At 45.6% G+C, this 25,085-nt stretch overlaps 1 pseudogene; it reads right to left on the reverse strand.

Annotated features, from left to right (window-relative positions):
- Window positions 1-419: 419 nt before the first annotated feature.
- On the reverse strand, window positions 420-548 carry LOC123367701 (annotated as a pseudogene).
- Between the last annotated feature and the right edge of the window lie 24,537 nt (window positions 549-25,085).

A 25,085-nucleotide genomic window follows, 5' to 3' on the forward strand; every position in this document is an offset into this window, starting at 1 on the left:
TCCGCAAACTCATCAATAAACATTAATGTACAGGGATATAAAAGTAATTCATTAGTTTGTTGACACACAATTGCTTATCTGTGTGTGTGATGCCATCCAGCCTGTTACTGATGTTATTTTAATGGTGCAGTGTCATTAAGCAGTAATCTTAGTACTTCTATTAATATCATTTGGGGTGGTTCTTAATAACTGTGCCATTGACTGCAGCATCTTCTGTAAGACTCAGGCAGGAGGATAATATATCTCTGAGCAAACCAATAGCACATCATCTGTAACCGTTCAGCATCCTATTAGGCTGCTGAATCACCAGGGTCTGACATCCACAAGGCTACCAACTTTGAATGAAGTACTTGAGGAAATCTGTAAGTAACTATCCTACCCCAAAATCTGTTGGTTTCCTGAAACATGTATATGCTAAAGCAAGTTGCAGTCAAGTTTCCCGCACTTGGGGAAATCGTAGGGGTCAGCACACCTGCAGTGCAATGGATAAGCCTCACCCTGGGAAAACCACCTTCGTGATCATGGTATCTCCCCTGCCAGGTAAGTAGCAGAGGGTTACCACTAGAGCTGGGTAAATAAGTGATTTTTTGTTTGTTTGTTTGTTTTGTTCACTGGCAGTTCTGGAAAATCTAAAAAAAAAAAAGAGAGAGAGAGAGTTTAAGTTAAATAAAACATTTTGTTTGACCCAAAGTGAAATGTTTTGTTTCAGGAATTTTTAATATGAGCAAAAGAAATGAAGGGCTAAATTCACAAAACACTCTCCAGGGAGACATGCCCCTCCCCGCCTTATAACCTCTAACTAACTGAGTTGGGCATACCTCTAGGATGTGAGAGATGCAGGTTTGAATCACTACTCTACAGCAGGGACTTGAAGCTCTGGTTTTCACAGCCAAGGTGAGTGCCCTAAAAACCAGGCTACTGGCTATTCTGGAGTGGGTATTTCTCAACCCCACCTGGTGAAATTGTTCCACTTGGTATGAAATATGTGAATGGTCACTGAGCCAGGAAGAACGATGCTATGGCCCAGTGGTTAGGGCAGTCTCCAAGGGGCATGGGACACCTGAGTTTCAGTCCCTGCCCCACTGAGTAGTTAATTATTTATACAATGTGGAACTGCTTCAGCAGAAGGGAGAGCGAGATACCCCCTCCCCCACGAATAGGTAGTTAGGACACTTACCAGGCAGAAGGGAGACCTGGGGTCAAGTCCCTGCTCTGGAGTGGGGATTCAAATTTGACCTTCCACATCCCAGCTGAGTCCTCTAACCACTGGCCCCCTTGAGCATTTTCCCCTATACCACGCATGAGGACTTCACAAAGAGCGAGTGCAAGGCAGACTGTGCAGGAATGCATTCTGCATGCCGTGCTGATGTAACATGGCTGAGCTTGGGATAAATTAGACATGTTACAACCAGGGGCGGCTCTAGAAATTGCGCTGTCCCAAGCAGGGCGGCACGCCGCAGGGGGCGCTCTGGCGGTCGCCGGTCCCGCGGCTCCGGTGGACCTCCTGCAGACGTGCCTGCGGAGGGTCCGCTGGTCCCGTGGCTCCGGTGGACCTCCCGCAGGCATGCCTGCGGATGCTCCACCGGAGCTGCGGGACCAGCGGACCCTCCGCAGGCACATCTGCGGGAGGTCCATCGGAGCCGCCTGCCGCCCTCCCGCGGCACGCCGCCCCAAGCGCACACTTGGCGCGCTGGGGTCTGAAGCCGGCCCTGGTTACAACACAGGCCCCCAAACTCTTGTTTTGGCTGGAAAGGAATTAAATTAGGAACTCATATATTTTTTCTAAGATGTAACATTGGTCATTTTTCACTCTTAGCTATTTGTTCTGTCACTAATTTGGGAGCCTTTCTATGTCTTTTATTAATTATTATTTTAAAAGCTTTACAGTACTTTTGAGGGTCTGATCTTGCAGTCCCTACTCAGGATCTAGGTCTAAACAGACATCAGTAAGGGGGAGCTGTTATGATTGGCCCATGTAGGCCATCTACAGGATGCTGCAGTTGTGCTGCCTATACTTAAATAAAAGAAAACTGGACCAGCTTTTCTAACTTGGTGTCCTTGCCAGAGGCCTGATCCTGCAGTCTTTGTGCTTCCACCACACCCTGTGAAAACAAAGAGAGTTTGGGCTGATCAAGAGCTGCAGGACAGGGGTACCTAAGTACAGGACTTGGCATTCGCTCTGTCTGAGCTTGGGGTTGCATGGTCCTGGCTTTGTATAGAGGTGCTGAAGAATAAATGGTGGGCTGCATCTAGAAGAGAGTAAGGAAGCTCTGAGTGCCATTGTGTGACAGCTAAATGGAGCAGAGAGGATTCTGAAGATTCTATGCCTGCTTTCTGTAGAGCTTTCTTTTAAGGGCATGTTTCTCAGCTTCAAATGGGAAGCTAGATCTAGAGAGTGAGAGTAAAAACAATTCCTTCCACAATAACCCTCTCAAAATGACGGGGACTTAAATTGAATGGAAGTGCCTGCTAACCATTAGCTGTCTAATTACATGCTGTGCGCTGCTTAGAGAGAGGTTGATGGCTGAGCTCATCTACGCCAAGTTCAGTGGAGTCACTCCTGATTTACATCAGGGTATGTGAGAGAAGAACCAGACTCTATGCCTCTCTTCTTATATTTTCATCTGATAAAGAAGGTATCAAAATGCACCAAGAATCTGTTCTTATGATATTTCAGACACTTCCAAAAATAAGGCCCAAGGAAATTTGTTCCCCCAAAATCAATTTCCAAACAAAGGAGTTTGGAAGAAGAATCTGAACTTTTAGCTGTTTGACTGACCTTTTTGGGGGGTCATCTCTGCAGCCACTAGCACTAACACCAGGTAAGGACAGTACAAAGTAAATACTTTCTCTCTGTCCCATGGAGCACAGGCTACATAGCAATTATTTTTAGACCCACTAAGTGTAATTACTGAGCCAGCTTCAGCACCTTGCAGTTGCTATGTGCAATAATTACATGCTATTCACCAAGAACCCTTCTGTAATTGCTATGTGGGTAAGGGATAGTTACATGGTATTTGTGCTTTGCAATTCAAAGGGACACTGTCAAGCCATTTTGGTCCATCATTTAGGTTTTGCAAATGTAACCCTTCTGCCAGGCCGAAACAATAGCAGCAAGGGCCGGGTTCAATACATATGGGTCCCTTCCCTACAATGTAATGCAAAACCAGCTCGAGCCCCCACCCAGTGACCTGGAAAAATCTTACACATACCCCTGGGCGCCTCAAGGAGGCAATACTTCCCCTCTCACAAGCACAGAGTCTTGGTGTAGCAGAAAAGGTTTAATTACATGAGGTAAACAACAAGCATTAAATTGGGAAAATACCTCAGCTAGAGTTCATAGATCAAACCATGAGCAAAGACCCACCCAAGGAAATTGGGCCGTGTCCTTCTCTCTGGTCTCTTGAGTCCAGCAACCCCCCAAATCACCCACAGTCCCAAAAGTCCCACAATCCAAAAGTTTCTGTTCCGGGTCAGGCAGCCCCAGAGTTCGAGAGTCTACCTGCAGAGGTCCCCCTCCCCAGCCTGGGTAGAAAGGGGCACCTTACGTGGTTTGGGGCCAACTGCCCTGCCTCTTCGTGGGGTTCTGCTTCTACTAGTCGTCCCCGCAACTGCTCAGCTCCGCTTGCTCCGTGGGCTGCTCCACCCGTCCCACAGCTGCTCCGCTCTACCAGCTGCTCTGGTCCACCAGCTGTCCTGTGATCCACTCCAGCCGTCCTCGGAAACTGCTCTGCTCCACAGTATAGCTTCCGGCTCCCCCACTGGTTAGCACAGTGCTCAGTGCTCTTAGCTCAGCAATTCCAGTGATTTCAGCTCTTAGTGATTTCAACTCACAGTAGGGGAGCCCAGTGCCAGTGCACTACTGGTCCAAAGTGAGTTCAGCTCAGTAACCTGTATCTAGATTCTTAAGGGAATCAAAAATTAACTCTGACATTCCACAGTGGAGAGAGGCATAGGCAAAACTGGGGCCTCTGGCTCACACAAGGAGCCTGCACCACCAAGTAGAGATACCTGTCCCCAGCCTCTCTCAATTCACTGGGTTTTGGAACCCATGTCCCTTGTCTAGCAAGTGCTATTTAGTTGATAATGAAACCCTTTATCATAAGACAGTTTTGTAGTTCCTCATTTACTTAATCAGGGTGACAACATTTTATTTCTCCTGCCCCAATAACAAAGAAATTGGGGATCCCACAGCTGTGAAAATAACCATCCCAGACTGCTGTGTGTTGTGCTAAGTGGGGTGGGAGTGCTAATGCAAATATCCCACAATTTACCATCAGATGTCAGGGTAGAGCTCATCCTGACTCTGCTTACACAAAAGAAAAGAAAATGAAAAAATTATAAAAGCTAATATACATAATCATATTATTAAAAATATAATAAAGCTCTTTTGGGTTTGTAAGGTAAACATCACACACTTGCACAATGTGTGCCATGACTCCCTTTAATGGCTGGCCCGCAGAGAAGATAGTGGTCTACTATTGCTTCCAATTAATGGAATCATATTTTAGCTCAGGTAATAGAGGGTTGTATTTGGGCATTAAAGGTCCTAGGTTCAAATCCTGTTTCTAATCCACCAAGGGGTCCCTACATAAACACCGACCCTGTGCATGGAAAACCAGAGGCTAAATAAAAAGGACCAATGGTAAAACGCAGAGCTGGTATTTCCAAATGTGATGAGTCCCAAGGGCAAGCCACGCTTTATGTGGGTGAGGTGTTAGCAGTTCCTATGCACTGAAACCTCACTTGCTCCAAAGGAGCTACAGAGACCCTCAAAAATAGGCCTCTCTGGCTGAAAAGAGAGCATATAGCCTAGTTGGCCAGAAAGCATGCTGCCTCAGTGCTTCTTCTCGGCAGATCTGGTGGTGGAGTTCTTCTAGCATAATTCAGTTAAAGCTGTGGAGCAGCAGAATCGCTGAAGGTAGGTGCTACCATCCATGGGGATCTCTCCACCAGTGCAGGCAGCTTAGCTGGCACAGGCAGGCATAATTTATATTTCCTTGCTATGGCTTTTCTTAATTTAGTCCTATCTCCATCCCCCTGCAAGGGCGGGAGACAGTGTCCTGATCAAGGATATGTCTGAGACTAGCCTGATCTCAGCTTTATCTCATCAGTGCCCTTTTCAAAACATGCAGTGGGCAGGTAAAATGGCTGATGGAAGCCATGAGAGAGGCTGCTTGTTACCTTTTTCCTTACAGACTATAAAACCAGATGTGGCATCCGCCTGAATAAAAGGCCAAGCGTGGACAACTGAGCTATGTGAAATCCAAGAACTGAGTCTCCCTTTCTGTGAGATGCTTTCTCACTCTGCCTCAGTACATCCACTTTAAAAGATGATAGTCTCTAAGTTACAAATTATCACAGATCCACAGGATCAGTGCGACGCCCCCAGTTTTGGAACAGTCTCGAGGAGGAGCCCTGTCAGTGTGCCAGATTCCAAAGGGTCTCGCTCATCCTTCAGAATATGCCGCATGGCCTCACTGCCTCCTGAGACAGAACCTCTGGGGCTTCTGTCCTCCTGCTTCACACCGTGAGCTCCATTCAGCAAGTCCATCTGAGAGAGACTCCTGGCAGAGACTTGTACACTCTTCAGGGATTGAAACACCTCACCAAATATTTACAGTGACACTTCCTCAGTGTTGTCAAAACATTCGGGTTTATTAGTCATAGCCTAGGAAGTCCAGAGATTAGCATAGAGAAAGGAAGCTTAAAACAGTCCATTCTGCTCCACTCAGAGCCCCAGACAAGCAGTAGTGAACTCCATTTTCAGGTTCTATGAATCTCTCCCAGTCTGACCTCCTTAGTCAGTTCCCAGAGGAGAGACCTCCCAAGCTTTTTTCCATCCTCAGACTTAACCCCCCACTTTACACCTCTCAGTCTTTTTTTTTCTTAAGATGAGGTCTTTGCTCCACTTCCCTGCTGAGAGGCAGGGAAATCCATGACTCACTGGTGCTTGTATTGTCCTTCTGACCCTGTTGTTGATCTGGGTCACGTTCAACCAATTCCTTACCAACTTTCATTCCACCAAGACAGGAAGGTGCCCACACACACAGCTATGTCTCTTTGTCGGCCTTGAGAGCAAATGTAATCCCTTTTTTCCCTACTGAGAAGCAATGCACTGTATAGGAGAAACTGAGGCACTCACAGAATTCGTAACAAATATTACAGAAATTCCCACTTCATAATACACATCAAGCCCTGAAAACAGCTTGAGAGCAACATCTCCATTGCTGGAGGATATTGGTAAAGAAAGGCCAATAAGTAACTGGCTGAGATCCTTTAGAGTTCATAGCAGGGCTCCAGGGATTTTTTTTTTTAACAAAAGCATCTTCAAAGTGGGGGAGTAGTGACTGGTGAATGAGGCCACCTGTACCTAAAACCAGTCTTGGAGGTTCTGAAGGGGTCATTTTTTCCCACTCCTGGTTTGAAGCTGAAACGAGAGACAAAATTTGTGAAATAATACAAGGAAAGTTGCCCTTATATGTCTGGCTACTCCCACATGGGATTGCAGATATGAAGCTCAACAGGCTGCCTGATGCACAGAGGAGTCCCTATTCTAGCAGGCAAAGGCATGAAAAGAGCTAATCACTGTGTGACGGGTTGGGTCACAGAAACCCCCTTGGGAACTGCCACCTGATGTGCTGAAACTACTTCTCAGCCCATTTTCCCTCTGGCTTGGGACTCCAGTACCCTGCCTTGTTTGAGCCAGACACGCTAGCTGCAAACACAGACCCAGGATCTGACCCACGTCCCCCACAAGCTGCAGGCTTAACTGAAAACAGCATAAGAAGTGCTCCTGTCTCCAGCACTCAGATACCCAGCTCCCAATGGGGTCCAAACCCCAAATAAATCCGTTTTACCCTGTATAAAGCTTATACAGGGTAAACTCATAAATTGTTTGCCCTCTATAACTCTGATAGAGAGAGATGCACAGCTGTTCCCGCCCCCCAGGTATTAATACTTACTCTGGGTTAATTAATAAGTAAAAAGTGATTTTATTAAATACAAAAAGTAGGATTTAAGTGGTTCCAAGTAATAACAGACAGAACAAAGTAAATTACCCAACAAAGTAAAATAAAACATGCAAGTCTATGCCTAATACAGTAGGAAACTAAATTCAGGTAAATCTCACCCTCAGAGATGTTTCATAAGCTTTTTTGACAGACTAGCCTCCTTCTAGTCTGGGTCCAGCAATCACTCACACCCCTGTAGTTACTGTCCTTTGTTCCAGTTTCTTTCAGGCATCTCATTGGGGTGGAGAGGCTATCTCTTGAGCCAGCTGAAGACAAAATGGAGGGGTTTCCAGGGACTTAAATAGACTTTCTCTTATGGGTGGAAACCCCTTCTCCTCTCCTATGCAGATTCCAGCTACAGAATGGAGTTTTGGAGTCCCGTGGGCAAGTCACAGGTCCATGCATGACTCAGTTCTTTACAGACCAACACCACATTCCCAGGAAAGCTCAGATGTGGATTGGCGTCTCTCAAAGTTTGTCATCAGCTTAAGTGTTTCTTGATTGGGTATTTACTGAGAATAGTCTTTTCTGAAGCTGACCAAACGCTTCACTGAGGCTACTTAAAATCAAACAAGTACATAGCCAATATTCATAACTTCAAATAGAAAAATGATACATGCATACAAATAGGATAAATATATTCAGTAGATCATAATCTTTGCAGAGATTGTTACATGGCATATCTAGCATAAAACATATTCCTGTTATGTCATATTTACACTCATAAGCGTATTTCTATAAAGCATTATGGGGTGCAATGTCACACGCTGGAAGCTGAAGTTAGCAACATTCAATCTGAAAAGAAGTGGTACATTTTTAAGTGAGGTTAATTAGTCATTGGAAAGATCAGCAAAAGAGATGGTGGTTTCTGCATCACTGGGAGCCTTAAAATCAAGACTGGATAACTTTCTGGAAAAGATTCTCTAGTTCAAACACAAGTTGTCAAGCTATATGCAGGAACCACTGGCTGAAATTCTCTGCCCTGTGTTATGAAGGAGGGTCAGACTAGATGATCATAATGGTCATTTCTGGCCATAAAATCTATGAATCAATCATTCAGGGAAAGTAGGGAGCTTGCTGGTAGCCACCTGAAATCGGCAAGAAGGAGCAAGCCTGCCTGACCACCCCACAACTGTTCTGGGGGTGAGCAGACCCACCATCCCAACTGCAAAAGATTTAGAAAAACTTTCCCTTCATCCTCCAACTAGGAAGCATACTTATGGGAGCCTGATTGGGGGAAGACTGGGGAGTCCTGTTAAGAGAGGGGAATTGTTGAGGGAATTAAGCTGGTGGGGAACCCTTCCAAAATTTCGGACAAACATCCAATGCATTTTGGACTCTTATCCATGTTCTCTATCACTGGAGGTTCATCTGCTCCATGGTTAGAAGACCAGGGTGACGCATTCATCACCAGTTCCAAAACCAGAAGTTGGGAGCATTATTCATCACCTTTCCAACAATGTCTGGTAGGAGGAGAAGTCCTCTAGGGCTGCTGCTTTTATTCATTTGGGCAAGAGTCAGGAGAGCATGGCTCTTCCATTCATTATCCAAAGAAGGCATTTTGTGACTCCAAATATCGTTCCAACCACAAATTTACCCAAAGAGTAAAATTCTGGTCTTTCTGTTTCATCCTTTTTGCTTTTTAATCCATTGCAGCAGCAATACCTGGTTAATTAATAGTTCCCCATCGAGGAATCTGTAACAGGGATACTTGTGAGATATCTAGAGACTATTACCAGGGACATGAAGTCATTAACAGAGGAGTCCATCCCACCCTAACCTGTGTGAGCCAAATTCATCCTGGGGATAACTCCAGTGAAGTTAATGGATGGACAAGAAATGTATCTGGCCGTGTGTGTGTGTGTGTGTGTGTGATCTCATGAAGGCAATGCAAATTTCGTTGTGATACACAAATAATAAATTGCATAATCACCAAAGCAGGAGATTGTGTAGCTCCTTTTACTTCAGCTGCTGTTGCATTTGTATGATTGGCATATCACAGCATTTATTTACTTTACTGATGGAAACTAATTGGCTATAATTGCTGAAGCATCTTAACTAATTCTAAAGACAGGAATTGATTTGGGGAGTAAATGGAATATGATAATTGCATAATTGAACGAAGTAGCTGGAGTCCTCACCCAGCTAAGTGGATTTTGTGATTGTAGTTGATTGCATCAGAATATAAATCAGTTTGATTTGCATGGCTGACGTTGGCTTTTTTTCCCCTTCCCCTTGGAATTGGTAACAAATGTGTCTTAGCAAGTCTAGTGTCATAGAATGGGCAGTAGGACTAGAGATCTCCTTAACCTGAGCAAACTTGGATTTGTTGGTTCAGTTACTGAAATGCGTAGTTGGGTGATTACTCGGTGGCCTCCATTTAGCAGGAACTAGAATTCCTAGGTGCCCTGATCAGAGACTCTGCAGACTGCAATAGTTAAGTAACTGAACGGCATCCAGTGGATTTCCATGTTGGGAGTGTATGTGACAGGTGATCTGTGAGCTGAACTGGCTGCCTGTGGCCTTCCAGCATGAGCTCATGGTGGTGTTCTGGACCTATAAGGCCCTAAATGGTTTGGGTCCTGGTTATCTAGGAGACCTGTCTCTCTCCTAGTGTCATAGTGACACAGTGGAGGCAACTGAGCTGGACCAGCCACATTATAAAAAATGGAACTGCTTAAGAAGGGAGGGTAATAGTGCCATAAACTGCTGTTCATCACAGCACTGATTGATATTTAGCTGTTATTTTTTGCTTCCCTGTCATAATTTGCAGCCCCTCACCTTTGCCTACCCATCCCCTGGTGCAGGGGTAGCAAGTTCTGACAGATGGCTATTATGTATAAGTATTAGTTAGATGTCTTCAAGTCACCAGGGCCTGATGAAATATATCCTAGAATACTCAAGGAGCTGAGTGAGGAGATAGCTGAGCCATTAGTGATTATCTTTGAAAAGTCATGGAAGACTGGAGAGACTGCAGAGGACTGGAAAAGGGCAAATATAGTGCCAATCTATAAAAAGGGAAATAAGGCCAACCCGGGGAATTACACACCAGTCAGCTTAACTTCAGTACCCAGAAAGATAATGGAACAAATAATTAAACAATCAATTTGCAAATGGGGAGACAATAATGAGGTGATAAGTAACAGCCAGCATGGATTTGTCAAGAACAAATCATGTCAAACCAACCTAATAGCTTTCTTTAACTGGGTAAGAAGATGGGGGGAAGTGGTAGATGTGATATATCATGACTTTAGTAAGGTTTTTGATATTGTCTCACATGACATTCTCATAAACAAACTAGGAAAATACAACCTAAATGGAGCTACTATAAGGTGGTTGCATAACTGGTTGGAAAATCATTCCCAGAGAGTACTTATCAGTGGTTCACAGTCACGCTGGAAGGGCATATCAAGTGGGGTCCCACAGAGATCAGCTCTGGGTCCTGTTCTGTTCAATATTTTCATTGATGATTTAGATAATGGCATAGAGAGTACACTTATAAAGTTCGTGGAGGAGGGGTTGCAAGTGCTTTGGAGGATCGAATTAAAATTCAAAATGATCTGGACAAACTGGAGAAATGGTCTGAAGTAAACAGGATGAAATTCAATTAGGACAAATGCAAAGTACTCCACTTAGGAAGGAAAAATCAGTTGCACACATACAAAATGGGAAATGACTGCCTAGGAAGGAGTACTGCAGAAAGGGATCTGCGGGTTATAGTGCATCACAAGCTACATATGAGTCAACAATGTAACACTATTGCAAAAAAAGCAAACATAATTCCGGGATGTATTAGCAGGAGTATTGTAAGCAAGACATAAGAAGTAATTCTTCTGCTCTACTCTGCACTGATACAGCCTCAACTGGAGTATTGTGTCCAGTTCTGGGCCTCACATTTCAGGAAAGATATGGACAAATTGGAGAAAGTCCAGAGAAGAACTACTAACTGTGGTTTGTAACCTACCATTTAAATCAGCTTCTGTACCAGATGACTGGAGGATAGCTAACGTGACACCAAATTTCAAAAAGGGCTCCAGAGGTGATCCCGGCAATTACAGGCCAGTAAGCCTGACTTCAGTACCAGGCAAGCTGGTTGAAACTATAGTAAAGAACAGAATTGTCAGATACATAGATCAGTGGTTCTCAAACTTTTGTATTGGTGATCCATTTCACATAGCAAGCCTCTGAGTGAGAGCCCCTAATACATTAAAAACACTTTTTTATATATTTAACACCATTATAAATGCTGGAGGCAAAGTGGGGGTTGGGGTGGAGGGTGACAGCTCGCGATCTCCCAGGTAATAACCTCACAACCTCCTGAGGGGTCCCAACCCCCAGTTTGAGAACCCCTGACAAAGATGAACGTAATTTGTTGGGGAAGAGTCAACATGGCTTTTGTAAAGGGAAATCATGCCTCACCAGTCTACTAGAATTCTTTGAGGGTGGTCAACAAGCATGTGGACAAGGGATCCAGTGGATATATTGTACTTAGATTTTCAGAAAGCCTTTGACAAGGTCCCTCACCAAAGTCTCTTAAGCAAAGTAAACTGTCATGGGATAAGATGGAAGGTGATCTCATGGATTTGTAACTGGTTAAAAGATAGAAAAAAAATAGTGGTGTTCCCCAGTGGTCTGTACTGGGACCAGTACTATTAAACATATTCATAAATGATCTGGAAAATGGGGTAAACAGTGAGGTGGCAAAATTTACAGATGATGCAAAACAACTCAAGATGTTTAAGTCCAAAGAGGCTGCGAAGAGCTACAAAGGGTTCTCACAAAACTGGGTGACTGGGCAACAAAATGGCAGATAAAATTCAATGTTGATAAATGCAAAGTAATGCACATTGGAAAATATAATCCCAACTATACATATAAAATGATGGGATCTAAATTAGCTGTTACTACTTAAGAGAGAGATCTTGGAGTCACTGTGGATAGTTTTCTGAAAAAAATCCACTCAATGTGCAGCGGCAGTCAAAAAAGCTAACAGAATGTTGGGAATCATTAAGAAAGGGATAGATAATAAGATGGAAAATATCATACTGCTGCTATATAAATCCCTGGTATGCCCACATCTTGAATACTGCGTGCAGATGTGGTCACCCCATCTTAAAAAAGATATATTGGAATTGGAAAAAGGGCAACAAAAATAATTAGGGGTATAGAACAGCTTCCATATGAGGAGAGATTTATAAGTTTGGGATTTTTCAGCTTGGAAAAGAGATGACTAAGGGGTGATATGATAAAGGTCTATAAAATCATGACTGGTGTGGAGAAACTAAATAAGGAAGTGTTATTTATTCCTTCTCATAACACAAGAATTAGGGGTCACCATTTGAAATTAATAGTCATCAGGTTTAAAACAAACAAAAGGAAGTATGTCTTCATACAATGCACAGTCAACCTGTGGAACTCTTTGCCAGAGGATGTTGCGAAGGCCAAGACTATAACAGGATTAAAAAAAAAGTACTAGATAAATTCATGGAAGATAGGTCCATTGATGGCTATTAGCCAGGATGGGCAGGGATGGTGTCCCTAGCCTCTGTTTGCCAGAAGCTGGGAATGGGCAACAGGATGAATACCTGTTCTGTTCATTCCCTCTCGGGCACCTGGCATTGGCCACTGTTGGAAGACAGGATACTGGGCTAGATGGACCTTTGGTCTGACCCAGTATGGCTGTTCTTGTGTTCTTAAGAGTAACAAAAATGATTAAAGGTCTAGAAGACATGACCTATGAGGGAACATTGAAAAAACTGGGTTTGTTTAGTCTGGAGAACAGAAGACTGAGAGGGGCATAACAGTTTTCAAGTACATAAAAGGTTGTTACAAGGAGGAGGGAGAAAAAATGTTCTCCTTAACCTCTGAGGATAGGACAAGAAGCAAGGGGCTTAAATTGCAGCAAGGGAGGTTTAGGTTGGACATTAGGAAAAACTTCGTAATTGTCAGGGTAGTTAAGCACTGGAATAAATTGCCTACGGAGGTTGTGGAATCTCCTTCATTGGAGATTTTTAAGAGCAGATTAGATAAACACCTGTCCCGGTGGTCTAGATAATATGTAGTCCTGCCATGAGTGCAGGGGACTGGACTAGATGACCTCTCAAAATCCCTTCCAGTCCTGCGATTCTATGATTAGTGTGTGTATGCATTATGACAGTCTTTAGTTACATGTTCACATCTTTTTCCATAGGACTCCTGCCTCCTTCAGTGCACAGTATGGCCCTGTTCTACAGGTGGATCAGAGTTGTGTAGTGAAGGAGGCTGTTATCAATAGGACCTCTACCTCATTTGTAGCAGCAATTACAAGGGAAAAAATAATAATAATTGGAGTTATACCTATCTCCTAGAACTGGAAGGGACTTCAAAAGGTCATTGAGTCCAGCCCCCTGTCTTTACTAGCAGGACCAAGTATTGACTTTTGCCCCAGATCCCTAAGTAGCCCCCTCAAGGATTGAACTCATAACCCTGGGTTTAGGAGGCTAATGCTCAAACCACCAAGCTATCCCTCCCCCTTCATGTCTGTAGCCCTGGGTGGGAGTACACTCCATCACTCTGTGGTGATGGACATGCACAGTCCAGTCACCAGTAGGAGCTGTGAGGGGACAGATCATGCACAGTGAGGACAAAACCGTTGAAGCTTTTTGTCCATGTTAAAAAGGCCACTGAAAAGCTGTCACAAAGTCACTACTGACCAGGGCTGGAGTTCAACTGATGACCAAGAGGTGAAAGGCTCCATATCCTTTTTGTTGGGAAGCTGACTGAGAAAATATACTGGATTTTCTCACTGACACAGCACCAGGGCCGCCCAGAGGGGGGGGCAAAGGGGGCAATTTGCCCCGGGCTCCGCAGGGGCCCCCAAGAGAAGAGTGGAGGCTCCCGCCTCCGCCCCTCTCCTGGAGCCTCAGCGCATCAAGCGCCGAGTCTCCGGCCGAGCCCCTGAGCCCCGCCCCGCTCAGAGCCGCGTGGTGAGGGGGCGGGGCTGGGAGCTCCAACGGGGCCTGAGCCCCGCCCCACTCAGAGCGGCGTGGGGAGGGGGCAGGGCAGCTGCCTCCGCTTGGCGTGGAGCTCACAGCCCCGCCCCCTCACCACACGGCTCTGAGCGGGACGGAGCTCAGGCCTCGCCGGAGATGCGCTCGGGTAAGAGGCTGGGGCTGGGGCTGGGGCTGGGGCCGGGGCGGGAAGCGGGACCCGCCGCCGCCGCCGCCGCCGCAGCGCAGCCCGGTCTTTGGCGGCGGGGGGCCCCTTCTGTTCCGGGACCCACCGCCGAAGTGCCCCGAAGGCCCGCGGCGGGGACCCCCCCGCCGCCGAATTACCGCCGAAGACCGGGCTGCGCTTCGGCGGCGGGTCCCACTTCGGCGGTAATTCGGCGGCGGGGGGCTCCTGCCGCGGGTCTTCGGGGCACTTTGGCAGCGGGTGCCGGAACGGAAGGGCCCCCCGCCGCCGAAGACCCCAGGCCCCCGGAATCCTCTGGGCGGCCCTGCACAGCACTCCTGCTATAGTGAGCTTGAACCAAAACCCAGAAGCCAAGCCATCCCCAACTTTGAGGATATTCAAAATCCAAATTCAGGTCAGGAGCCAACTTTTGCAAATGCCCCAAACTAAAGCCCCAGATATGAATATCCCTGAACATGGGGATTTTAGAAATCTGTATCCCAACTAGTTATGCTTTATATTATAGGTACATTTATAAATAGTTTATAAAGGACTAATCAATGATTAATAGATGTTTTAATAAATAATCAGTTGCTATAGACTCCAACAGTTCAATAAGTTTCTTATTATGATAGCTTAGACATTAGACCCATCAATGACAGATACTTCTCATGTCTATTTCATGCTTACACCAGCTGCTAATCATTCCTTAACTCTTTATAAGCTACTTATAAATGTAACCTTCGTATAAAGAGTCACCCCACTTTTCTGCATTGTGCCCATCTTTTTTTCACATGCATCTTTATTGATTACCTCTCAGTGAAGCGAGAAGATGTTTAGAGGAAGACAGAAGTCTCTTCTGGACTTGTCACACCTCATACCTCCATCTCTAGGTTGGAGGATAAGCGGTAGGCCAAAAATCTGTCCTTGCAATAAAATCTAGATACAGGACAACAACAAGGCTGTAAGATAGCACATATAATATACTACTCTTGCTATGAATGCAAGGTGAAATCATGGCTCTTATTCCAAAAGAAGGACCATGATATAAATATAATCTCTTTTTTTCAAAATAGAGATGGACTGAAAGGCGAAGAGGATGGGTTATAGGGCAGGGGAGCCTTCCACCCCAAGGTCACCAATTCCAATCCAGCTTAGGGAAAACAGTTCGTAGGTAGCAGTTTTAGACCGAGCTGGATGAGCAAGCGCCTCAGAGGGGTGATTAAGAAAAAACAGAAAGCGTACAAGGACTGGAAAATGGGAGGGATCAGCAAAGAAACCTACCTTATTGAGGTCAGAGGGTGTAGGGAAGCAGTGAGGAAGGCAAAGAGCCGGGTGGAGATGGACCTAGCAAAGGGGATTAAAACCAATAGCAAAAGGTTTTTTAGCCATATAAATAGGAAGAAAACCAAGAAGGAAGAAGTGGGACCGCTTAAAACTTTAAACGGAGTGGAGATTAGGGATAATCTTGGCATGGCACAATATCTAAACGAATATTTTGCCTCGGTCTTTAATGAGGCTAATGAAGGGCTAAGGAATAGTGGTAGAGGGACTGATGGGAATGAAGATATGGGGGTAGACATTACGGTATCTGAGGTAGAAGCCAAACTTGAACGGCTTAACGGAAGTAAATCGGGGGGCCCGGATAATCTTCATCCTAGAATATTAAGGGAATTGGCGAGTGAAATTGCAAGCCCGTTAGCGATGATTTTTAATAAATCTCTAAACTCGGGGGTTGTACTGTTTGACTGGAGATTAGCTAATATAGTTCCTATATTCAAGAAGGGGAAAAAAAGTGACCCGGGTAACTACAGGCCTGTTAGTTTAACATCTGTAGTATGCAAAGTCATGGAAAAAATTTTAAAGGAGAGAGTGGTTACGGACCTTGAGGCCGATGGCAACTGGGACAAATTACAGCATGGTTTTACGAAAGGTAGATCGTGCCAAACCAACCTGATCTCCTTCTTTGAGAAAGTAACAGATTTTTTAGACAAGGGAAATGCGGTGGATCTAATATATCTTGATTTCAGTAAGGCGTTTGATACGGTACCGCATGAGGAATTACTGGTTAAATTGGAAAAGATGGGGATCGAAATGAAAATCCAGAGGTGGATAAGGAGCTGGTTAAAGGGGAGACTGCAGAGGGTCGTATTGAAGGGTGATCTGTCGGGTTGGAGGGGGGTTACCAGTGGAGTTCCTCAAAGTTCGGTTTTGGGTCCGATTTTATTTACCCGGTAATCTATTTATCGCTGACCTCGGAACCAAAAGTAGGAGTGGGCTGATAAAGTTTGCGGATGACACCAAATTGGGAGGTATTGCCAATTCGGAAAAGGATCGGGATATCCTCCAGGGAGATTTGGATGACCTTGTAAACTGGAGCATTAGTAACAGGATGAAATTCAATAATGAGAAGTGTAAGGTTATGCATTTAGGCAGGGCCCATTTAGGGATGACTAACAAGAATTTTAGTTATAAGCTGGGGACGCACCAGTTGGAAGTAACGGAGGAGGAGAAGGACCTAGGAGTCCTGGTTGATCGTAGGATGACTATGAGTAGGCAATGTGATGTGGCTGTTAAAAAAGCTAATGCGGTCTTGGGATGCATTAGGCGAGGTATTTCTAGTAGAGATAAGGAGGTGCTAGTTCCGTTATATAAGGCGTTGGTGAGACCTCATTTGGAGTATTGTGTGCAGTTTTGGTCTCCCATGTTTTAGAAGGATGAATTCAAACTGGAACGGGTACAAAGAAGGGCCACTAGAATGATCCGAGGAATGGAAGGCCTGTTGTATGAAAGGAGACTTGAGGAGCTCGGTTTGTTTTCCTTAACCAAAAGAAGGATAAGAGGAGATATGATTGCACTCTTTAAATATATCAGAGGGATAAATACCAGGGAGGGAGAGGAATTATTTCAGCTCAGTGCTAATGTGGACACGAGGACAAACGGATATAAATTGTCAGTCAGGAAATTTAGGCTTGAAATTAGACGAAGGTTTCTAACCATCAGAGGAGTGCAATTCTGGAACAGCTTACCATGGGAAACAGTGAGGGCGAAGGACCTCCATGACTTTAAGATTAAGCTGGATAAGTTTATAGAGGGGATAGTATGATAGGATAACAGGTTTAGTCAATAGGTCAATAACGTGCCACACTGGTAATTAGTACAAAGGGTCAATGTTGGGATATTGTTAGCCTTTTCCAGAGGGTCTGGCTGGAGAGTCTTGCCCGCATGCTCGGGGTTCAGCTGATCGCCATATTTGGGGTCGGGAAGGAATTTTCCTCCAGGGTAGATTGGCAGTGGCCCTGGAGGTTTTTCGCCTTCCTCCGAAGCATGGGGCAGGATTATCTGCTACTTGAAGTCTTTAAATCATGATTTGGAGCATTCAACAGCAGAGTCAAGGGAAAGAATTAGTTCAGGAGTGGGTGGATCGGCTTATGTGGCCTGCATCTTGCAGGAGGTCAGACTAGATGATCATAATGGTCCCTTCTGATCTTGAATTCTATGATTCTATGATTCTAGTGACAAAAACTTCTTACTGTCTGATGGTTGGCCTTTGTGAAATGCCTTGGTATCTCTGCCATATGAATATGGACTTACACATAAACTGTGGTAAGTGAATGAAAGGACACTCTCAGAATCAGTTGCCACAGAGCATTGCAATCTCTTTACTTGCTTGTTTTATGATCTTCAATTTTTTTTGTCCTAATGAATATTTTTTGGTTATGGAACGGATGGGATATCATTTTGTTTCTTGTGTAGCCCATAGGGCTAGCTTGCCTTTATTATATTCACTGCCTTGCCTTCCTTATATTCTGCCTTTATTTTATTCAGCAGTAATGCAAGGAACCTACAGCCTGTACCCTGTAAGAGGTTTGCTTCAGCAGTTAGCATGAGGCTTGGGGCCTATGAACCTTGGCACAGATAAACGGCCCAACGGTCACCCCTAAGTTTTGGGGAACAGGAAATAGAGTGTGGAAGGGAAGGGAAATTTGTCCATAATGACACCAGCAACCCACAGAAAACATGAGCTAACACCAGCTTTTGGAGAGTTTTGGAAAGAACATCTAAACCACAAGAGTGCCATGGCAATGAATTGACGTATTTGAGAAATTGAAATAATTAATATACTAACCTATAGAAGGTGTACCTCAACATTAGTAGGGTGAGGAAATACAAATAAGAACGAGGGGAGAAACCCCTACTGAATGTGCATTAGATAGAGTGGCATCTGTGTAACATATTATAAAAGAGAGATGTAGCCCTTGGGAGGTGCCAGAATGATGGTCACTGGTGATGAGGGGGAAGGTGATGGTGATGAAAAAGATGATGGCTAATATTTCAGGTTGTTTTGCAAGGGATGGTGTGAGGATATGGATGTTCAGATGTATATTCTGGAGTGCCTCTATCTACCTTACTAAGTCGGAGTGTTTGTGACTGTGCTAAATGTACTAATAAACTTTTTTGTAAATATAGAAGAGTTCCTATAGTGTGAGTGTTGCAACTGTGCACATTGGGGTCCGCAACTATATAGTAATTGTAATAATACTGGGTCTGATCTTGGGACAAGAACTTGTCAACTCTCAAAGTGATAACTGAGAATTCTTAAGTAATCATTATACTAAATAATCTATAGATCAGGCTACATTTGGATAGTTCGGCATGTCTCCAAATTCCAGCAGGATCAAAAAACCTAAATACATAGAAAGTGCCAGTGAGATACCACTCCTGGTTATGTGCTCATTCTGTATCATTTTCTGTTCTCATTACAACTGTCCCAGGTCTTAGGCTGAGAGGAGCACCTATTCTGAAGAGATCAGGCCTCAAGATTTTCTGACAACTCATTATCTTGACAAAGACGGTAATGAGAACAGAAAATGACACAGCCTTAATCTGTTCCCGTGACAACTTTAAGGACTATAATGAGAACAGACAGTTGCAGAAAATGTTTTTTTCCCTTGTAAAACTGTACGCGTGTGTTCCTATTTGGGAGCCCTGCCAACAGAAGCAATGCTGGCAACTGAGACAGAAGATAAAGTGACTGCCAAGCCCCAAGGCATTTATTCTCCTTGCCCCATTGCCAAGTGAGCCACTGGAGCTATTTCATTATTAATTGAGCACCAATAGTGTGCTCGGGGCTGTACATAAAGTAAGTGACAATACCTGACCTCCGACTTGAGAACCTCAGTTCCACATATAGTGCAGGTTCTATGTTCCTTCTGTCACTGCAGGAGTCTCAATTGAGGTCTAAAGGTATTTGTACCAAGAAGAACATAGATCATTAAATCATGGAAGTTGGCAGTACTCAAATTTACACCAGTGTAACCAAGATCACAGCTGGCTGCATGTGTGTCCAGTGAGTACTGAGACTACATAAGGAGACAACAGGGAGCCCACCTGGGAAGACAAGCTAATTGTTTACAGTAGATATTATCAGAAAGGATAATGAAACAATGCTACCACAAATGAACCTGAAAGATCCTGTGTGTTCTGTGGAAATAGGCCATCTTGTGAGAAGCAAGAGTGAACCAAGTAAGGTTCTGCTTTAAATCAAACTAATCCTGGAGAGGAGTAGGGGTTTGAGGGTGAACGATTAGGTCTGGGAGAGGAAGACTGATACAGCCGACTGTGATATTGTGTCCATACCGGCACCTGTGATACAAAACATCCCAGCCTTCCATTTGTGATCAGCAGGTTGCCTGGCAGAGAAGTTAAAATTGTATTTGTGTTGTAGCCCTTGTTTTGAGGAGCCGACAGATTCTTCAGGATAAGGTTATTTAAATGATTGATGGAATGTATGTGTATATATAGTATCTAGCATTTTTAAAGCAGGTTAATTGGGGGGCTTGTCCACCTTCAGCAGTGACCTTTCAATTTCTGGTGATTTTTCACAATTTTTGCACAATTCCATGAGCAGGTCTTGTGATCTGGCCAGGAAGAGCATGTAAAGGTATCGTAAAACTCACTGTCACAGGCTGGCTAGCTCAGGCAAGCCAGGCTCAGTCTTGCCTGTGACCTACCAACTAGTCCCTAGTTGATGGTGAAATGGCAACTTATACATTTGTTAGTCTCTAAGGTGCCACAAGTACTCCTCGTTCTTTTTAATGGTAATTAGTGACCCCAGCTGCAGCAATCAGGAAGGACTTCTTAAATAGAGCAGGGAATTCAGCATAGGGGGAGAGACTGCAGAGAAGCTACTGTTCTTGTGCATGTAGGAGAACCCCCTGGGCAGCTGGTCAGGCTCCTGTGAGTGGAAGCCCTGAGATAGGGTTTAAACAGACATGAAATCAGGTAGGAGGACCCACAGGAAGCAACATAAGCTCCTGTAGGGGGAGCCCTGAGCTAGGGCCTACAAGAAGCAGGGAGATCCCTAGGGGAAGCTGGCAGGGTCTCTGGTGACAGGAGGCATTGAGGGAAAATCTGCTAAAACAAGAAGTAACCGGAAAAGAACTCTGCAAAAGCAGGTTAGGCTCCTGGGGGTACCCTGCGGTAGGGTCAGTCAAAGCACTCTAGTGGAGCCTGATGCAGGGCCGGCTTTAGGCCAATTCAACCAATTCCCCCGAATCGGGCCCCGCGCCTAAGAGGGCCCCGCACCCAAGCCCTGCCAGTGCGCTGTACCGGGGTGGCCCAGCTTCCCCAGGGGGCAATTTAAAGGGCCTGGGGCTCCCAGCAGGGACTGGAGCCTCAGGCCCTTTAAATTGCCACCAGAGCCCCACTGCTGGAGCCCTGGGGGCTATTTAAAAAGTCTGGGGCTCCCCTTGCTTCTACTGCCCCGGCCCTTTAAATAGCCCCTGGAACCCCGCCACTTCCCCAGGGCTCCCGTGGCTATTTAAAGGGCCGGGTGGTAGAAGCAGGGGAGCCCCAGGCCCTTTAATAACCCCCAGAGTCCTGGGGTAGCAGAGGGCTCCAGCTGCCTCTGCTGCCCCAGTCCTTTAAATAGCCCCCCGAGCCCTGCCGCTTCCCCAGGGCTCCCATGGCTATTTAAAGGGCTGGGGCGGTGGAAGCAGGGGAACCCTGGGCCCTTTAAATAGCCCCCGAGCCCCGGGCTGCTGCTGCTACTACCCCGGTGGGGGAGGGAGGAGGAGGAGGCACTTACCGTACAGGGTGGGCTGTACCCCCTGTACCCACACCCCCTGCCTGCACCCAGCCCCTGCCTGCAGCCAGCCCCTGCCTGCACCAGCCCCGCACCCCCTGCCCTGGCTCCAGACAACCCTTGCCACACGCCCCTGCCTGAAGCCAGCCAGTCCCGCACTCCTCTGTCTCCAGGCCTGCCAACCCTTGCCGCACCCTCCTGCGGCCCTGCCTGAAGCCAGCCAGCCCACCCCACATCCCCCTGTCTCCAGCCAGCCCCACACCCCTTGCCCTGCTTGCAGCCAGACCCTATCTCCAGCCAGCCCCTGCCCTGCCTCCAGCCAGCCCCATGTCCACTGGTGCCCTGCAGTTCCCAGGGCAGTAACCCTGCACACCTGCTTCAATGAGAGGGGCAGAGAACAGCTGGGACCCACACATGTGCACACCCTAGGGTGACCAGACAGCAAGTGTGAAAAATTGGAACAGGGGTGAGGGGTAGTAGGATCCTATATAAGAAAAAGACCCCCAAATCGGGACTGTCCGTATAAAATCGGGACATCTGGTCACCCTAGCACACCTCCAGGGAGTGGCGGGGACCCACACATGTGAAACGGAGCTCATTTCTAGTTCAGGCCCATCTTTTAAAAAAAGAACTTTAGGTAGGGTTAACGTACATCCGTATTTTCCCAGACATGTCCAGCTTTTTGGTTCTTAAATCGCCATCCGGGAGGAATTTTTAAAAATACGGACATATGGTAACCCTATTGGTACAAAAAATACATACTGTGGCACATCCCTTAAAGCAGAACTTTTTACAGGGAACTGGTTGCTAAGAAATGAAAGGCTTTTTTTTACATGGTTTTTTTTTTTAGTCATCTCTGCCGGGGCCCCGCCGAAAATGTTCGAATTGGGCCCCGCACTTCCTAAAGCCGGCCCTGCTGAGAGGGGTGGCAGACTTATTAGTTCAGCAGTGAAGGAAGATGCCAGAGGCCTAGGAACCAGAGGAGAGGCTGTGTTAAGCACAGACTGCAGGGAAGCAGCACAAGGGGTCTCAGAGATAGGAATAGGGCAGCCACTCATGCATTCCTGGAATACCAGATGTTCCAGTACTCCTGGGAATGGCATGAGCCTGCCCCTGCTGGCGTGGCCTTGCATGTGGGGTCACACTGGTGGGGGAAGGGCGGCGCGCTCTTCAAAATTGCATCCCCTGTCTGGTACCTTACAAAAGATTCTATGATTCTAAAACCACATCTGGTTTTGTGTGAGTACTGGATAGGGGCCTAACCCTAGAAAAGCAGGATTGTCTGGTTTAATACTGGAGGAGTGGCCTGCCTAGGTAGGATGCAGCCCAGGGAAACAGTAATGCAGCTTAAGGAGCAGATGTAGCTGGTTGATACAGGGGCTCTGGGCTGGAATCCAGGCTAGAGGGTAGGCCTGGGTTCCTCTACCAGCCCCTGAGGAAGGGACATGCAAGCCCAGCTACAGGAGCAGATTAGGCTCCTGGGCAGGAGGCCCTGATGGAGGGCCACTAAGAACACTCCAGTGGAGCCCAGGAGGGTGGAAGAACTTGAAAACAGATAATGTCATTTTTGACAGGGTGCTACTCCCCCTTCCCTTTTGAACACTTGATCCTTCCTAAGTTATAACCATTGATTTTAACATTCCAATCACGTGAATCATCCCACCAGGTTTCAGTAATACCAACTAAATCAAATTTATGCTTATAAATGAGCAATTCCAATTTCTCTTGTTTATTACCAAAGTTCCTAGCATTGGTGTACAGGGATTTCAAGAATTTCTTCTCTTCATGTTCTTTGGTTCCTTGATTAATTTTATTCTCAGGGTCTCGATTGTGTGCTAAATGAGGGCTTATTTCTTCCTTCTTTTTACCCAATTCTTTTATTCATGTAATGCCCTCCTCACTACTCCTAGCCATACTGCCTCAAGAAGAATTGGTCCCCTCCTACTGAAGTGGAGGTCATTCAAACTATACAGTCCTTTCTCCTTATAGAAAGTGGACCAATGTTGTACAAAACTAAAACCTTCTAACTTACACTACTTACCTAGCCTGTAGTTCACTTCCAGAAGCTTCTGCCTTCTATCTTCCCTTGCTTGCAGGACAGGAGTTATTTCCTGTAAGATCTCTGGGACTTCCTTCTCCTTCAGAAACCTTCTGAGTTTCCCCTTCAAAAACCTTCTGAGTTTCTCAAAGTTCTCTATTATCTGTGAGGTATCATGTCAAGCAGTATCATTCGTGCTGATAGGCACCATCATCAGTGAATCTCTGCTCACCAGCTTCATAAGCTTATCTAGTCTTTGAGTGACATCTTGTGTCTTGTCTCCGGGAAGACAGCTAGCTATCCTGTTTTCCATCTGTCCCTTGCAGAACATTCTTTTATTCTTTTTAGTATAGAAGCTCCAACAAGGATTGTCTGTTTTCCTGGATTGTCAGTGATCTCTTCTTGGGCACACTCAGTTGTCTTGCAGGTTGGGCTGAGCAGCCATCCACAGATGTCATATACCATTTTGTGTTCCATTTCACCAGCTGGCTCTTCAGAAATATTTTCTGCAGTTTCCACATTGAACGTAACAATTGGATACATCTAACTGCCTGTACTTCCTTCTGGTTCTCTTCTTTCTTTGGACCCTCAGTGAACCAAAGCTCCAAAGGCCCATCTAGAATAGCTTTCTGCCTTCAGCAGGGGCAAATACCTATTGTGTCGCTGGAAGGTAAAATGTTCTAATCATGCACCTAGCTAAATACATCTGGTGTATGGATGTGGTGAGAAGGAAAGGAATGCTGACTGACACCTTACCATTTATGCCCGGGGACATGAGATTTGATTACCCTTACCATTAGCTTTACCTACCTAATTACCGGTATCACTGAGGGTCCTAGAATTATGCAATGCAGGTCTCCGATTGAAAGCTTGTTTGTTTTTCTTTTGAACTATTTAGCTAGCTTATAGTTTTGCATTACCACTCATTACTGTTATCTGAATGTCTGATGAAGTGGGTATTCACCCACGAAAGCTTATGCTCCAATACTTCTGTTAGTCTATAAGGTGCTGTTGTTGGCATCAGGCATGGCCCAGTAGTAACAGAAGGGTGAAAAACAACAGTGCCAATAAAGCCTCCCTGTATTAGGCCTAAATAAACCAAAGTTGCCTTACGCTTGCCCACAGTGCGCCCATGTTTAAACTCGGATCGACCTTACAAGTCAGTAACCGAGAATGGAATGTGTTATCAGTGCAGCACTGATACCAGAAGGCAATTCCTGCTTGCACCTGGATAGCACAGAGGGAGTTAAACAAAATAACCGGTCGGGAAAAAGTTACTAACGAGATAATTTGTTTGCTGCCAAGTATGATTTAACTTGCTTAGTATAATTGCTACTTTATAATGTATCTGCTATATGGGAACTAGAAGGGAGGGAAGAAGAGGGGGGGAAGGGGGGCTGGGCAGTGGGGGTAATAGAGATGCTTAGCTGAAATCATGTATAAAGAGAGAGAGCTGCTTGTATGGAGTGTGCTTGATTTGAGACTTGTCTGTCTCCAAGTACCGTGCTTTGAGATCTCAAATAAACCTTTGTTTGCTTCTCCACCTTGGTGTGTCTATTGGAGCGAGGCACACCGGGCAACGAACCACTGTTGCTGTCGCCTCAGGCCTTTGTGCCGGCAACAGTGCCACAGGACTCTTTGTCATTTTTTACAGATCCAGACTAACTCGGCTACCCCTCTGATACTTGTTATCTGAATTCCTCTCATGTTAATCACATTGACAGCAGAGAACAACTCCCTAATAGACTTCATGGAGTGTCCAGCTCTTCTCCCTTTTGGGTTTACAGAAAGCTCT

Source organism: Mauremys mutica, chromosome 3, assembly GCF_020497125.1.
Source record: "Mauremys mutica isolate MM-2020 ecotype Southern chromosome 3, ASM2049712v1, whole genome shotgun sequence".
Classification (NCBI taxonomy): Eukaryota; Metazoa; Chordata; order Testudines; family Geoemydidae; genus Mauremys; species Mauremys mutica.